We start from the raw sequence: 15,386 nt of genomic DNA, 5'->3' as shown, positions 1-15,386 counted from the left end.
CTTCGATGAGGTATACCGCTAATTGTACGGTAATGCAAAATTCGCACAAAACCATCTTTTTGCTACCAGACATGCTGCACATATTAAGAGTAATCAACTATCGCTCTCTAACGATGTAAACTGTTTTATTGCTTTTCTGATATTAACCGAGTATCTCTTTGCACTAAGATTGTAATAATAATAATACTAATAATCTCCTACCGTTGAACAGCGATACTTCCTCCCTGCATATTAAGCCAATTAAATGTCCTATTGGATGCCTATATTATACAACTCTCTCAAAAGCATATATGTAGAGAATAAAACTATCTTAATCAAACAGTTTATTGCTTAACAAGTATCGGCCGTCATGAGATAGAAAGAAAATTAACACTTCCACCGTTTGACTCTATTTTCTGTATTACTTATTTTTCTCCACCTTAACTGTCACAGTTAAAACACAGTGACAAAACATTTCTTTTAACCACAGAGACAGATGCTTAATATGTGCAGCTTGTCACGTAGCACAAAAGATGGTTTTGTGCGAATTTTGCATACCGTCAAATTGATATGGATTTAAAATATTTCCAATACTTTTCAGAAACATATGGCAGAAAGACGGCTTACATTGACTCTTGCCCTTTTACCATTTTTCAGAAAAATGTTCTAAACAGAGGTGAGTAAACAAGAAAGTTAATTAGAATATATGCTTGATGTGAATGCAAATTAGTTACGTCAATACTCATATTTCGTGTTATGCAGCAAAATGTGAGAAAAGCACATCTTACAAAATGTGAGAAAAGCACATCTTACAAAATGTGAGAAAAGCACATGTAAGCCTTTTACATCCATATCAATTCCACATCCTAATGTAAACCGTCTTACAATTTTAACATATACTGATATTACATTAAGATGATACCAGTGGAAAAGGACTGCATAATGGAACTGACAAATTAAACTAATTGGCATTCACATCAAGCATATATTCTAATTAACTTTCTTGTTTACTCACCTCTGTTTAGAACATTTTTCTGAAAAATGGAAAAGGGCAAGAGTCATTGTAAGCCGTCTTTCTGCCATTTGTTTCTGAAAAGTAATGGAACTTTTTTAAATCCATATCAATTTTACGGTATGCAAAATTCGTACAAAACCATCTTTTGTGCTACGTGACAAGCTGCACATATTAAGAGTAATGCATCTGTCTCTGGCTACCGATGTAAACAGTTGTATTGCTTTTCTTGACATTAAGCTAGTATCCCTTTGCAATAAATAGGAAAGGGACTGTGTAATGCAAAGATCAACCCGTGTAATTTCAGCTTTCTCTGTGGTCCCGGCATATCCTTTCAATTTAGACGAATGCAACTCTTTCTCAGCCATATTGAAGGTAATACAACTAAGCTTTCAATCTCTTACCGTTAAACTGCGATACTTCCTCCTATTCAGCCATTTAAATGTCATATTATACAGCTCTCAAAACGAAGGCATATCGTCTAACTGCCAAACTTACACTCTGCCATTTATAACAAGTAACAATAACAATAAAACTCCGCTATATGTAGAGATAAAACTATCTTAAATCTTTAGCAAACAGTTTTACTGCTCAATCAGTATCGACCATCATGACATAAGAAAATAAACTCTTCCACTGTTTGACTCTATTTTTGATTATAAGACTCACAACACATTTCTTTTAACCGCATCAAAATGTGAGAAAAGCCGTTTACGTGATTGAATTGTAGTTGCAACAGCCAAAGAAAGCAAAAAAGTTCTGATTAGATTGATAAAACATAATGCAACTATTTTACATTCACATCAAGCATACATCCTAATGTAAACTGTCTCACCTATCTCACATCTCTAATGCAATTTGTCTGTTCGCCATGTCATCCTTTGCCGAGTATACTCGCTACATAACACGTAAGGATCCTGAAAAATGATAGAAACCTAGTCACGCCGATACTGATATTTCGAGTTACAGCAATACATCTAATTTAATTGGTATTCCGACATTCTGCCTTGGTATTATTTTGCAACGCTCGCTTGAACAATGTAAAGGTAAGCTAGATTTTTTTTTTAATTTCCACTTAAGCTCGACCTGTATATACTGTCTCAATATTATCTTTTCTAATTTTGCTAAATATATTATTAGAATATAGATATTGCTATGTCTAAATCCTGGTAAACATACGCACCTTTATAAGGTCTACTGCTAAGTTTAGGATAATACAAAACCATCTTATTGCTACTTTACACGCTGCACATATTAAGAGTAATACAATCATCTCTAGCTACTGATGGGAACCGTTTTATTGCTATTCTCACATTTAGCTGGTATCTGTCTGCAATAGGAAATGGAATGTGTACTACAAAGTGTAATATCAGTCTTCTCAGTGCTACATTTAGAGTAATGCAACGATTTCTTAGTCATTTTGAAGCTACTGAAACTAAAGCGTCCGACCTCTTGTCAACTTACTCTCTTACTTACTCTCTGCAATATTAAACGATATATAAGCTGTCCTATTTGTCTGCTATGTATAATGTATAAAAATACAATGCTATGTATAATATTATAACGCGTACTAATAAAAAAACTAAACTAATAATACAACTTTCTCAAAAGCAATATCGTCTTACTGCAATACTTAACTCTGTCATGTGAGTACACTCTGCCATTTTTAGAATAATGCGAATAATGAATCTTAATAATGTTTTAGCCAAAAAGATGTCTAAAATTCCACTATTTATAGAGAATAAAACTATCTTACATCTAACATCTAAAAATAGCAATAAAGTCTTGTCTTCTATACACACTAGGATCTCTGTGTACCCCAGCATCTCTGTATACACTAGCCTCTCGGTGTACCCCAGCCTCTGTGTATACACTAGCCTCTCTGTATACTCTAGCCTGCCTTCTGTATAACTTAGTTTCTCTTTATACTCCAGTCTCACTTTATAACGCAGTATATCTTCTGTATACACTAGCCAAAATTCTGTATACACTAGCCTCTCCATATGCACAATAGTCTATCTCTATTCCCTTGTTTGTCTTTTCTGTTCACTGGCCTAACGTTATACCCTAGCCTCAGTTTATATACAATCCTCTCTGTATAGCCCAGCCTGCTTATTGTAGACCATAGACTCTCGGTATACATCAGCCTCTCTGTATATACTAGTCTGTCTGTATACACTAACAAGTCTGCATACACTAGCCTCTCTCTGTACCCCAACCACTCTGTATACCATTGGCTGTATTCTGTATACACTTTCCTTTCTGTAAACCTACCCTAACCTCTCTGTAAATCTAGCCTCTCTGTAGCTCTTTGTATACCCCAGCCTCTCTGTATACACTAGTCCGTCTTTATACACCAGCCTCTCTGTGTACCCCAGTGTCCCTGCATACACAAGCCTCTCTGTATACACTAGCCTTTCTTCTGTATACCCTAGCTTGTCTTTTATATGCACTAGCCTGACTACTGTATAAGCTGGCTTCTCTGTATACCCCAGCCTCACTGTATACCAGAGACTGTCTTCTGTATACACTAGCCTTTCTCTATTCACTAGCCTGTCATTTATTTACACTAGCCAGTCATCTGTATACACTAGCCTCTCTTGCTATACTAGCCTCTCTTTATACTCTTGGCTGTCGTCTATATACCCTAGCCTCTCATTGTATACACTAGCCTCTCTCTATACCCAAGCCTGTTTTCTGTATACTCTATATGCTCCAGACTCTCTGTATGCCCCAGTGTGTATTCTATGTACATGTGCCTGTCATCAATATGCACTAGCCCGTCTTTTTTTTTTACACTAGTTTCTCGGTATACCCCAGGCTCTCTGTTTAACCCAGCCATTTTCTGTATACCATAGCATCTCTGTATTACCCAGCCTCTCTGTATACACAAGCCTCTCTGTATACCCCAGTCTCTCTGTGTACACTAGCAATTCTTTATACACTTGCCTCTATGTATACCAAAGCTTGCGTTTTGTATATACTAGCCTCACTGTATCCCCTAGCCTCTCTGTATACACTAGCTTCAGCCTGAATGATATCGGGCGCATTCAGGGTGATGTAGCCATTGGCGATATTGCTAGCCACTCTCAACCCTCTTAACAAACGACAAGATGGACACCTCGGCAAACAAGCAGAAAAATAAAACAGGTCGTGGACGCCAACAACATACTAAAAAAAAGCCTACAGCACTTGTTATTCCTAGGCGGTCTCCCATCCAGGTACTAACCAGGTCCAACCCTGCTTAGCATTCAAGATCAGACGAGATCAGGCTCATTGAAGGTGATGTGGCTGTAGCTGATATTGCTGGCCACTCTCAACCCTCTTGACAAACGCCAAGATGGTCAACTCGGCAAACGAGCAGAAAAATAAAACAGGTCGTCGACGCCAACAACATATTAAAAAAAGCCTACGGCACCTGGTACTCCCAGGTGGTCTTCCATCCAGGCAATTACCAGGGCCGACCTAGCTTAGCATCCGAGATCAGGCTCTATTAGGGTGATTTGGCCGTAGGCGATCTTGTTGGCCACTCTCAACCCTCTTGACAAATGCCAAGATGGTCTCCTCGGCAAACAAGCAGAAAAATAAAACAGGTCGTCGACCCCAACTTATTAATAAAAATCCTACGGCACCTGGTATTCCCGGGAGGTATCCCATCCAGTTACTAACCAGGCGCAACCCTGCTTAGCATTGAGATCAGGCGCATTAAGGGTGATGTGGTCAAAGGCGATCTTGCTGACTCTTCTCAACCCTCTTGACGAATGTCAAGATGGTCATGTTGGCAAACAAGCAGAAAAATAAAACAGGTAGTCGATGCCAACAACAAATTAAAAAAAAGCCTACGGCACCTGTTACCAGGTGGTCTCCCATCCACGTACTAACCAGGCCTGACCCTGATTAGCCTCCGAGATCAGACAAGATTGGCCTCATTCAGGGTGATGTGGCTGTAGGCGATCTTGCTGCTTATTCTCAACCCTCTTGACAAACGCCAAGATGGTCACCTCAGCAAAGAAGCAGAAAAATAAAACAGTCCGTCAATGTCAACAACATATTAAAAGAAAGCCTACGGCACCTGATATTCCCATGTGATCTCCCATCCAGGTACAAACCATGCCCAACCTTGCTTGGCATCCGAGATCAGATGAAATTGGGCACATTGAAGGTGATATGGCCGTAGGCAATCTTGCTGGCCACTCTCAACCCTCTTGACAAACAGCAAGATGGTCACCTTGGCAAAAAAGCAGAAAAATAAAACAGGTTGTCGACGCCAACAACATATTAAAAAAAAGCCTACCGCACCTGGTATTCCCAGGCGGTCTTCCATCCAGGTACTAACCAGACATGACTGTGCTTAGCATTTGGGATCAGACGATATGGGGCGCATTCAGGGTGATGTGGCCTTAGGCAATCTTTCTGGCCACTCTCAACCCTCTTGACAAACGCAAAGATGGTCACCTAGGCAAACAAGCGGAAAAATAAAAAAGGTCGTCGACACCAACAACATATTAAAAAAAAGCCTGCGGTACCAGGTTTTTCCAGGCGGTTTCCCATCCAGGAACTAACCAGACTGACCCTACTTAGTATCCGAGATCAGACTAGATGGGGCACATTCAGGGTGATGTGACCGTAGGCGATCTTGCTGGCCACTCTCAACCCTCTTGACAAATGCCAAGATGGTCACCTCAGCAAACAAGCAGAAAAATAAAACAGGTCGTTGACGCCAACAACATATTCAAAAAAAGCATACGGCACCTGGTGTTCCCAGGCGGTCTCCCATCCAGGTACTTACCAGGCCCAACCCTGCTCAGCATCCGAGATCAGACAAGATCAGGCACCTTCAGGGTGATGTTGCAGTAGGCAATCTTACTGGCCACTCTCAACTTTCTTGACAAATGCTAAGCAAACAAGCAGAAAAATAAAACAGGTCGTCGACGCCAACAACATATTAACAAAAGCCTGCGGCACCAGGTATTCAAAGGCGTTTTCCCATCCAGGTACTAACCAGGCGCTCAGCATCTGAGATCAGGCGCATTCAGGGTGATATGGCCGTAGGCAATCTTGCTGGCCACTCTCAACCCTCTTGACAAACACCAAGATGGTCACCTCGGCAAACAAGCAGAAAAATAAAACAGGTCGTCGACGCCAACAACATATTAAAAAAAATGCCTGCGGCACCTGGTATTCCCAGGTGGTCTCCCATCCAGGTACTTGCCAGGCCCGACCCTGCACAGCATCCGAGATTAGACGATGTTGGGCGCATTCAGGGTGATGTGGCCGTAGGCAATTTTGATGGCCACTCTCAACCCTCTTGAAAAATGCCAAGATGGCCACCTTGGCAAACAAGTAGAAAAATAAAACAGGTCGTCGACGCCAACAACATATTAAAAAAAGCCTACGGCACCTGGAATTCCCAGGCGGTCTCCCATCCAGGTACTAACCAGGCCCATCCCTGCTTAGCATCTGAAATCAGACGAGATCTGGCGCATTCAGGGTGATGTGGCGGTAAGCAATCTTGCTGGCCACTCTCAACCCTCTTGATCAACGCCAAGATGGTCACCTTGGCAAACAAGCAGTAAAATAAAACAGGTCGTTGATGCCAACAACATATTAAAAAAAGCCTACGACACCTGATACTCCCAGGCGGTCTCCCATCCAGGTACTAACCAGGCACAACCCTGCTTAGCATTCGAGATCAGATGAAATTGCGCACTTTCAAGGTGATGTGGCCGTAGGTGATCTTTCTGGCCACTCTCAACCTTCTTGACAAATGCCAAGATGGTCACCTCAGCAAACAAGCAGAAAAATAAAACAGGTCGTCGACGCCAACAACATATTAAAAAAAGCCTGAGGCATCAGGTATTTACAGGCGGTCTCCCTTCCCGGGACTAACAAGGCCCGACTCGGCTTAGCATCCGAGATCAGTCGACATCGGGCCAATTCAGGGTGATGTGGCTGTAGGTGATCTTGCTATCCACTCTCAACCCTCTTGACAAACGACAAGATGATCACCTTGGCAAACAAGCGGAAAAATAAAACAGGTCGTCAACGATATCAACATGTTAAAAAAAGCCTGCGGCACCAGGTATTCCCAAACGGTTTCCCATCCAGGTACTAACCAGGCACGACCCTGCTCAGCATCCGAGATCAGGCGCATTAAGGGTGATGTGGCCGTAGGCGATCTTGGTGGCCACTCTCAACCCTCTTGACAAACACCAAGATGGTCACCCCGGCAACCAAGCAGAAAAATAAAACAGGTCGTCGACGCCAACAACATATTAAAAAAAGCCTACCGCACCTGGTATTCCCAGGCGGTCTTCATCCAAGTACTAACCAGACACGACCGTGCTTAGCATTCAGGATCAGACGATATGGGGCGCATTCAGGGTGATGTGGCCTTAGGCAATCTTTCTGGCCACTCTCAACCCTCTTGACAAACGCAAAGATGGTCACCTAGGCAAACAAGCAGAAAAATAAAAAAGGTCGTCGACACCAACAACATATTAAAAAAAAGCCTGCGGTACCAGGTTTTTCCAGGCGGTTTCCCATCCAGGAACTAACCAGAGCGACCCTACTTAGTATCCGAGGTCAGACGAGATGGGGCGCATTCAGGGTGATGTGACCGTAGGCGATCTTGCTGGCCACTCTAAACCCTCTTGACAAATGCCAAGATGGTCACCTCAGCAAACAAGCAGAAAAATAAAACAGGTCGTTGACGCCAACAACATATTAACAAAAAAGCCTACGGCACCTGGTATTCCCAGGCGGTCTCCCATCCAGGTACTTACCAGGCGCAACCCTGCTCAGCATCCGAAATCAAACAAGATCAGGCATATTCAGGGTGATGTGACAGTAGGAGATCTTGCTGGCCACTCTCAACCTTCTTGACTAATGCCAAGATGGTCACCTTGGCAAACAAGCAGTAAAATAAAACAGGTCGTTGATGCCAACAACATATTAAAAAAAGCCTGCGACACCTGATACTCCCAGGCGGTCTCCCATCCAGGTACTAACCAGGCACAACCCTGCTTAGCATTCGAGATCAGATGAAATTGCGCACTTTCAAGGTGATGTGGCCGTAGGTGATCTTTCTGGCCACTCTCAACCTTCTTGACAAATGCCAAGATGGTCACCTCGGCAAACAAGCAGAAAAATAAAACAGGTCGTCGACGCCAACAACATATTAAAATAAGCCTGCGGTATCAGGTATTCAAAGGCGTTTTCCCATCCAGGTACTAACCAGGCGCGACGCTGCTCAGCATCCTAGATCAGGCGCATGTGATGTGGCCGTAAGCGATCTTGGTGGCCACTCTCAACCCTCTTGACAAATGCCAAAATGGTCTACTCGGCAAACAACAGAAAAACAAAACAGGTCGTCAACACCAACAACATGTTAAAAAAAGCCTACAGCACCTGGTACTCCCAGGCGGTCTTCCATCCAGGTACTATGCAGACCCGACCCTGCGAGATCAGACGAGATGGGGTGCATTCAGGGTGATATGGCCATAGGCAATCTTGCTGGCCACTCTCAACCCTCTTGACAAACACCAAGATGGTCACCTCTGCAAACAAGCAGAAAAATAAAACAGGTCGTCGACGCCAACCACATATTAAAAAAAGCCTACGGCACCTAGTATTCCCAGGCGGTCTCCCATCCAGGTACTAACCAGGCCTGACGTTGCTTAGCTTACGAAATCAGATAAGATCAGGCGCATTTAGGGTGTTGTGGCCATAGGCGATCTTGCTGGCCACTCTCAACCCTCTTGACAAACACCAAGATGGTCTCCTCGGCAAACAAGCAGAAAAATAAAACAGGCCGTCAACAACATATTTAAAGAAAGCCTACGGCACCTGATATTCTAATGTGGTCTCCCATCCAGGTACTTACCAGGCCCAACCTTGCTTGGCATCCGAGATCAGATGAAATTGGGCACATTGAAGGTGATATGGCCCTAGGCAATCTTGCTGGCCACTCTCAACCCTCTTCACAAACACCAAGATGGTCACCTCGGCACACAAGCAGAAAAATAAAACAGGTCGTCAACGTCAACAACATATTAAAAGAAAGCCTATGGCACCTGATATTCCCATGTGGTCTCCCATCCAGGTACAAACCAGGCCTGACCTTGCTTGGCATCTGAGATCAGATGAAATTGGGCGCATTGAAGGTGATATGGCCGTAGGCAATCTTGCTGGCCACTCTCAACCCTCTTGACAAACACCAAGATGGTCACCTCGGCAAACAAGCAGAAAAATAAAACAGGTCGTCGACGCCAACAACATATTAAAAAAAAGCCTAACGCACCTGGTATTCCCAGGCGGTCTTCCATCCAGGTACTAACCAGACACGACCGTGCTTAGCATTCACGATCAGACGATATGGGGCGCATTCAGGGTGATGTGGCCTTAGGCAATCTTTCTGGCCACTCTCAACTCTCTTGACAAATGCAAAGATGGTCACCTAGGCAAACAAGCGGAAAAATAAAAAAGGTCATCGACACCAACAACATATTAAAAAAAAGCCTGCGGTACCAGGTTTTTCCATGCGGTTTCCCATCCAGGAACTAACCAGACCGACCCTACTTAGTATCCGAGATCAGACGAGATGGGGCGCATTCAGGGTGATGTGACCGTAGGTGATCTTGCTGGCCACTCTCAACCCTCTTGACAAAGGCCAAGATGGTCACCTCAGCAAACAAGCAGAAAAATAAAACAGGTCGTTGACGCCAACAACATATTAAAAAAAAGCCTACGGCACCTGGTATTCCCAGGCGGTCTCCCATCCAGCTAATTACCAGGCCCAACCCTGCTCAGCATCCGAGATCAGACAAGATCAGGCGCATTCAGGGTGATGTGGCAGTAGGCGATCTTGCTGCCCACTCTCAACCTTCTTGACAAATGCAAAGATGGTCACCTCAGCAAACAAGCAGAAAAATAAAACAGGTCGTCAACGCCAACAACATATTAAAAAAAGCCTGCGGCACCAGGTATTCAAAGGCGTTTTCCCATCCAGGTACTAACCAGGCGCGACGCTGCTCAGCATCCGAGATCAGGCGCATTCAGGGTGATGTGGCTGTAAGCGATCTTGGTGGCCACTCTCAACCCTCTTGACAAATGCCAAAATGGTCTACTCGGCAAACAAGAGAAAAACAAAACAGGTCGTCAACACCAACAACATGTTAAAAAAAGCCTACGGCACCTGGTACTCCCAGGCGGTCTTCCATCCAGGTACTATGCAGACCCGACCCTGCTTAGCATCCGAGATAAGACGAGATGGGGCGCATTCAGGGTGATATGGCCGTAGGCAATCTTGCTGGCCACTCTCAATCATCTTGACAAGAACCAAGATGGTCACATCGGCAAACAAGTAGAAAAATAAAACAGGTCGTCGACGCCAACAACATATTAAAAAAAAGCCTACGGCACCCGGTATTCCCAGGCGGTCTCCCATCCAGGTACTAACCAGGCCTGACCTTGCTTAGCTTCCAATATCAGATGAGATCAGGCGCATTTAGGGTGTTGTGGCCATAGGCGATCATGCTGGCCACTCTCAACCCTCTTGACAAACGCCAAGATGGTCTCCCTTGGCAAACAAGCAGAAAAAAACAACAGGTCGTCGACGCCAAACAATATATAAAAAAAAGCCTGCGGCACCAGGCTTTTCCAGGCGGTTTCCTATTCAGGTACTTACCAGGCCCGACCCTGCACAGCATCTGAGATTAGACGATGTTGGGCGCATTCAGGGTGATGTGGCAGTAGGCGATCTTGCTGGCCACTCTCAACCTTCTTGACAAATGCCAAGATGGTCACCTCAGCAAACAAGCAGAAAAATAAAACAGGTCGTCGACGCCAACAACATATTAAAAAAAGCCTGTGGCACCAGGTATTCAAAGGTGTTTTCCCATCCAGGTACTAACCAGGCGCGACGCTGCTCAGCATCCGAGATCAGGCGCATTCAGGGTGATGTGGCCGTAAGCGATCTTGGTGGCCACTCTCAACCCTCTTGACAAATGCCAAAATGGTCTACTCGGCAAACAACAGAAAAACAAAACAGGTCGTCGACGCCAACAACATATTAAAACAAAGCCTACGGCACCTGGTATTCCCAGGCGGTCTCCCATCCAGGTACTAACCAGGCCTGACCTTGCTTAGCTTCCGAAATCAGATGAGATCAGGCGCATTTAGGGTGTTGTGGCCATAGGCTGTCAAACGAAAACAGGCCGTCAACAACATATTAAAAGAAAGCCTACGGCACCTGATATTCCCATGTGGTCTCCCATCCAGGTACAAACCAGGCCCGACCTTGCTTGGCATCTGAGATCAGATGAAATTGGGCGCATTGAAGTTGATATGGCCGTAGGCAATCTTGCTGGCCACTCTCAACCCTCTTGACAAACACCAAGATGGTCACCTCGGCAAACAAGCAAAAAAATAAAACAGGTCGTCGACGCCAACAACATATTTAAAAAAAGCCTACCACACCTGGTATTCCCAGGCGGTCTTCCATCCAGGTACTATCCAGACATGACCATGCTTAGCATTCAGGATCAGACGATATGGGGCGCATTCAGGGTGATGTGGCCTTAGGCAATCTTTCTGGCCACTCTTAACCCTCTTGACAAACGCAAAGATGGTCACCTAGGCAAACAAGCGGAAAAATAAAAAAGGTAATCGACATCAACAACATATTAAAAAAAAGCCTGCGGTACCAGGTTTTTCCAGGCGGTTTCCCATCCAGGAACTAACCAGACCGACCCTACTTAGTATCCGAGATCAGACGAGATGGGGCGCATTCAGGGTGATGTGACCGTAGGCGATCTTGCTGGCCACTTTCAACCCTCTTTACAAATGCCAAGATGGTCACCTCAGCAAACAAGCAGAAAAATAAAACAGGTCGTTGACGCCAACAACATATTAAAAAAAAGCCTACGGCACCTGGTATTCCCAGGCGGTCTCCCATCCAGGTACTAACCAGGCCTGACCTTGCTTAGCTTCCGAAAACAGATGAGATCAGGCGCATTTAGGTTGTTGTGGCCATAGGCGATCTTGCTGGCCACTCTCAACCCTCTTGACAAACACCAAGATGGTCTCCTCGGCAAACAAGAAGAAAAATAAAACAGGCCGTCAACAACATATTAAAAGAAAGCCTACGGCACCTGATATTCCCATGTGGTCTCCCATCCAGGTACAAACCAGGCCCGACCTTGCTTGGCATCCGAGATCAGATGAAATTGAGCGCATTGAAGGTGATATGGCCATAGGCAATCTTGCTGGCCACTCTCAACCCTCTTGACAAACACCAAGATGGTTACCTCGGCAAACAAGCAGAAAAATAAAACAGGTCGTCAACGTCAACAACATATTAAAAGAAAGCCTACGGCACCTGATATTCCCATGTGGTCTCCCATCCAGGTACAAACCAGGCCCGACCTTGCTTTGCATCTGAGATCAGATGAAATTGGGCGCATTGAAGGTGATATTGCCGTAGGCAATCTTGCTGGCCACTCTCAACCCTCTTGACAAACACCAAGATGGTCACCTCGGCAAACAAGCAAAAAAAAAAACAGATCGTCGACGCCAACAACATATTTAAAAAAAGCCTACCGCACCTGGTATTCCCAGGCGGTCTTCCATCCAGGTACTATCCAGACAAGACCGTGCTTAGCATTCAGGAACAAGCGGAAAAATAAAAAAGGTCATCGACACCAACAACATATTAAAAAAAAGCCTGCGGTACCAGGTTTTTCCATGCGGTTTCCCATCCAGGAACTAACCAGACCGACCCTACTTAGTATCCGAGATCAGACGAGATGGGGCGCATTCAGGGTGATGTGACCGTAGGTGATCTTGCTGGCCACTCTCAACCCTCTTGACAAAGGCCAAGATGGTCACCTCAGCAAACAAGCAGAAAAATAAAACAGGTCGTTGACGCCAACAACATATTAAAAAAAAGCCTACGGCACCTGGTATTCCCAGGCGGTCTCCCATCCAGCTAATTACCAGGCCCAACCCTGCTCAGCATCCGAGATCAGACAAGATCAGGCGCATTCAGGGTGATGTGGCAGTAGGCGATCTTGCTGCCCACTCTCAACCTTCTTGACAAATGCAAAGATGGTCACCTCAGCAAACAAGCAGAAAAATAAAACAGGTCGTCAACGCCAACAACATATTAAAAAAAGCCTGCGGCACCTGGTATTCCCAGGCGGTCTCCCATCCAGGTACTTACCAGGCGCAACCCTGCTCAGCATCCGAAATCAAACAAGATCAGGCATATTCAGGGTGATGTGACAGTAGGAGATTTTGCTGGCCACTCTCAACCTTCTTGACTAATGCCAAGATGGTCACCTTGGCAAACAAGCAGTAAAATAAAACAGGTCGTTGATGCCAACAACATATTAAAAAAAGCCTACGACACCTGATACTCCCAGGCGGTCTCCCATCCAGGTACTAACCAGGCACAACCCTGCTTAGCATTCGAGATCAGATGAAATTGCGCACTTTCAAGGTGATGTGGCCGTAGGTGATCTTTCTGGCCACTCTCAACCTTCTTGACAAATGCCAAGATGGTCACCTCAGCAAACAAGCAGAAAAATAAAACAGGTCGTCGACGCCAACAACATATTAAAATAAGCCTGCGGCATCAGGTATTCAAAGGCATTTTCCCATCCAGGTACTAACCAGGCGCGACGCTGCTCAGCATCCTAGATCAGGCGCATGTGATGTGGCCGTAAGCGATCTTGGTGGCCACTCTCAACCCTCTTGACAAATGCCAAAATGGTCTACTCGGCAAACAACAGAAAAACAAAACAGGTCGTCAACACCAACAACATGTTAAAAAAAGCCTACAGCACCTGGTACTCCCAGGCGGTCTTCCATCCAGGTACTATGCAGACCCGACCCTGCGAGATCAGACGAGATGGGGTGCATTCAGGGTGATATGGCCATAGGCAATCTTGCTGGCCACTCTCAACCCTCTTGACAAACACCAAGATGGTCACCTCTGCAAACAAGCAGAAAAATAAAACAGGTCGTCGACGCCAACCACATATTAAAAAAAGCCTACGGCACCTAGTATTCCCAGGCGGTCTCCCATCCAGGTACTAACCAGGCCTGACCTTGCTTAGCTTACGAAATCAGATAAGATCAGGCGCATTTTGGGTGTTGTGGCCATAGGCGATCTTGCTGGCCACTCTCAACCCTCTTGACAAACACCAAGATGGTCTCCTCGGCAAACAAGCAGAAAAATAAAACAGGCCGTCAACAACATATTTAAAGAAAGCCTACGGCACCTGATATTCCAATGTGGTCTCCCATCCAGGTACTTACCAGGCCCAACCTTGCTTGGCATCCGAGATCAGATGAAATTGGGCACATTGAAGGTGATATGGCCCTAGGCAATCTTGCTGGCCACTCTCAACCCTCTTGACAAACACCAAGATGGTCACCTCGGCAAACAAGCAGAAAAATAAAACAGGTCGTCAACGTCAACAACATATTAAAAGAAAGCCTATGGCACCTGATATTCCCATGTGGTCTCCCATCCAGGTACAAACCAGGCCTGACCTTGCTTGGCATCTGAGATCAGATGAAATTGGGCGCATTGAAGGTGATATGGCCGTAGGCAATCTTGCTGGCCACTCTCAACCCTCTTGACAAACACCAAGATGGTCACCTCGGCAAACAAGCAGAAAAATAAAACAGGTCGTCGACGCCAACAACATATTAAAAAAAAGCCTAACGCACCTGGTATTCCCAGGCGGTCTTCCATCCAGGTACTAACCAGACACGACCGTGCTTAGCATTCACGATCAGACGATATGGGGCGCATTCAGGGTGATGTGGCCTTAGGCAATCTTTCTGGCCACTCTCAACTCTCTTGACAAACGCAAAGATGGTCACCTAGGCAAACAAGCGGAAAAATAAAAAAGGTCATCGACACCAACAACATATTAAAAAAAAGCCTGCGGTACCAGGTTTTTCCATGCGGTTTCCCATCCAGGAACTAACCAGACCGACCCTACTTAGTATCCGAGATCAGACGAGATGGGGCGCATTCAGGGTGATGTGACCGTAGGTGATCTTGCTGGCCACTCTCAACCCTCTTGACAAAGGCCAAGATGGTCACCTCAGCAAACAAGCAGAAAAATAAAACAGGTCGTTGACGCCAACAACATATTAAAAAAAAGCCTACGGCACCTGGTATTCCCAGGCGGTCTCCCATCCAGCTAATTACCAGGCCCAACCCTGCTCAGCATCCGAGATCAGACAAGATCAGGCGCATTCAGGGTGATGTGGCAGTAGGCGATCTTGCTGGCCACTCTCAACCTTCTTGACAAATGCAAAGATGGTCACCTCAGCAAACAAGCAGAAAAATAAAACAGGTCGTCAACGCCAACAA

The 15,386-nt window shown here is 45.2% G+C and overlaps 26 pseudogenes; all 26 read right to left on the bottom strand.

Annotated features, from left to right (window-relative positions):
• Positions 1 to 5,051: 5,051 nt before the first annotated feature.
• On the bottom strand, positions 5,052 to 5,170 carry LOC143957052 (5S ribosomal RNA; annotated as a pseudogene).
• A 561-nt stretch (positions 5,171 to 5,731) lies between these two features.
• LOC143943241 (5S ribosomal RNA) lies at positions 5,732 to 5,850 on the bottom strand (annotated as a pseudogene).
• Positions 5,851 to 6,154: 304 nt separating this feature from the next.
• LOC143951957 (5S ribosomal RNA) lies at positions 6,155 to 6,273 on the bottom strand (annotated as a pseudogene).
• Positions 6,274 to 6,380: 107 nt separating this feature from the next.
• Positions 6,381 to 6,499, bottom strand: LOC143955576 (5S ribosomal RNA; annotated as a pseudogene).
• A 107-nt stretch (positions 6,500 to 6,606) lies between these two features.
• Positions 6,607 to 6,725, bottom strand: LOC143956677 (5S ribosomal RNA; annotated as a pseudogene).
• A 333-nt stretch (positions 6,726 to 7,058) lies between these two features.
• On the bottom strand, positions 7,059 to 7,167 carry LOC143953759 (5S ribosomal RNA; annotated as a pseudogene).
• Positions 7,168 to 7,727: 560 nt separating this feature from the next.
• On the bottom strand, positions 7,728 to 7,846 carry LOC143947524 (5S ribosomal RNA; annotated as a pseudogene).
• Positions 7,847 to 7,953: 107 nt separating this feature from the next.
• On the bottom strand, positions 7,954 to 8,072 carry LOC143943518 (5S ribosomal RNA; annotated as a pseudogene).
• Positions 8,073 to 8,606: 534 nt separating this feature from the next.
• Positions 8,607 to 8,725, bottom strand: LOC143952356 (5S ribosomal RNA; annotated as a pseudogene).
• Positions 8,726 to 8,827: 102 nt separating this feature from the next.
• On the bottom strand, positions 8,828 to 8,946 carry LOC143942471 (5S ribosomal RNA; annotated as a pseudogene).
• A 108-nt stretch (positions 8,947 to 9,054) lies between these two features.
• LOC143944754 (5S ribosomal RNA) lies at positions 9,055 to 9,173 on the bottom strand (annotated as a pseudogene).
• A 561-nt stretch (positions 9,174 to 9,734) lies between these two features.
• Positions 9,735 to 9,853, bottom strand: LOC143942529 (5S ribosomal RNA; annotated as a pseudogene).
• Positions 9,854 to 10,175: 322 nt separating this feature from the next.
• LOC143957029 (5S ribosomal RNA) lies at positions 10,176 to 10,294 on the bottom strand (annotated as a pseudogene).
• A 108-nt stretch (positions 10,295 to 10,402) lies between these two features.
• Positions 10,403 to 10,521, bottom strand: LOC143955752 (5S ribosomal RNA; annotated as a pseudogene).
• A 551-nt stretch (positions 10,522 to 11,072) lies between these two features.
• LOC143943055 (5S ribosomal RNA) lies at positions 11,073 to 11,191 on the bottom strand (annotated as a pseudogene).
• A 40-nt stretch (positions 11,192 to 11,231) lies between these two features.
• LOC143956932 (5S ribosomal RNA) lies at positions 11,232 to 11,350 on the bottom strand (annotated as a pseudogene).
• A 561-nt stretch (positions 11,351 to 11,911) lies between these two features.
• Positions 11,912 to 12,030, bottom strand: LOC143956964 (5S ribosomal RNA; annotated as a pseudogene).
• A 102-nt stretch (positions 12,031 to 12,132) lies between these two features.
• On the bottom strand, positions 12,133 to 12,251 carry LOC143951637 (5S ribosomal RNA; annotated as a pseudogene).
• Positions 12,252 to 12,359: 108 nt separating this feature from the next.
• Positions 12,360 to 12,478, bottom strand: LOC143955594 (5S ribosomal RNA; annotated as a pseudogene).
• Positions 12,479 to 12,939: 461 nt separating this feature from the next.
• On the bottom strand, positions 12,940 to 13,058 carry LOC143942522 (5S ribosomal RNA; annotated as a pseudogene).
• Positions 13,059 to 13,165: 107 nt separating this feature from the next.
• Positions 13,166 to 13,284, bottom strand: LOC143953031 (5S ribosomal RNA; annotated as a pseudogene).
• A 107-nt stretch (positions 13,285 to 13,391) lies between these two features.
• On the bottom strand, positions 13,392 to 13,510 carry LOC143956672 (5S ribosomal RNA; annotated as a pseudogene).
• A 534-nt stretch (positions 13,511 to 14,044) lies between these two features.
• On the bottom strand, positions 14,045 to 14,163 carry LOC143950863 (5S ribosomal RNA; annotated as a pseudogene).
• Positions 14,164 to 14,265: 102 nt separating this feature from the next.
• On the bottom strand, positions 14,266 to 14,384 carry LOC143955004 (5S ribosomal RNA; annotated as a pseudogene).
• A 108-nt stretch (positions 14,385 to 14,492) lies between these two features.
• Positions 14,493 to 14,611, bottom strand: LOC143944743 (5S ribosomal RNA; annotated as a pseudogene).
• Positions 14,612 to 15,172: 561 nt separating this feature from the next.
• Positions 15,173 to 15,291, bottom strand: LOC143942518 (5S ribosomal RNA; annotated as a pseudogene).
• Positions 15,292 to 15,386: the final 95 nt, after the last annotated feature.

The sequence above is a fragment of the Lithobates pipiens genome, unplaced genomic scaffold (assembly GCF_037356315.1).
Source record: "Lithobates pipiens isolate NorthernLeopardFrog02 unplaced genomic scaffold, aLitPip1_a1.2 Scaffold_10, whole genome shotgun sequence".
Lineage (NCBI taxonomy): Eukaryota > Metazoa > Chordata > Amphibia > Anura > Ranidae > Lithobates > Lithobates pipiens.
The sequence above is the reverse complement of the archived record's forward strand: the minus strand, read 5'-3'. Positions and strand labels throughout refer to the sequence as shown.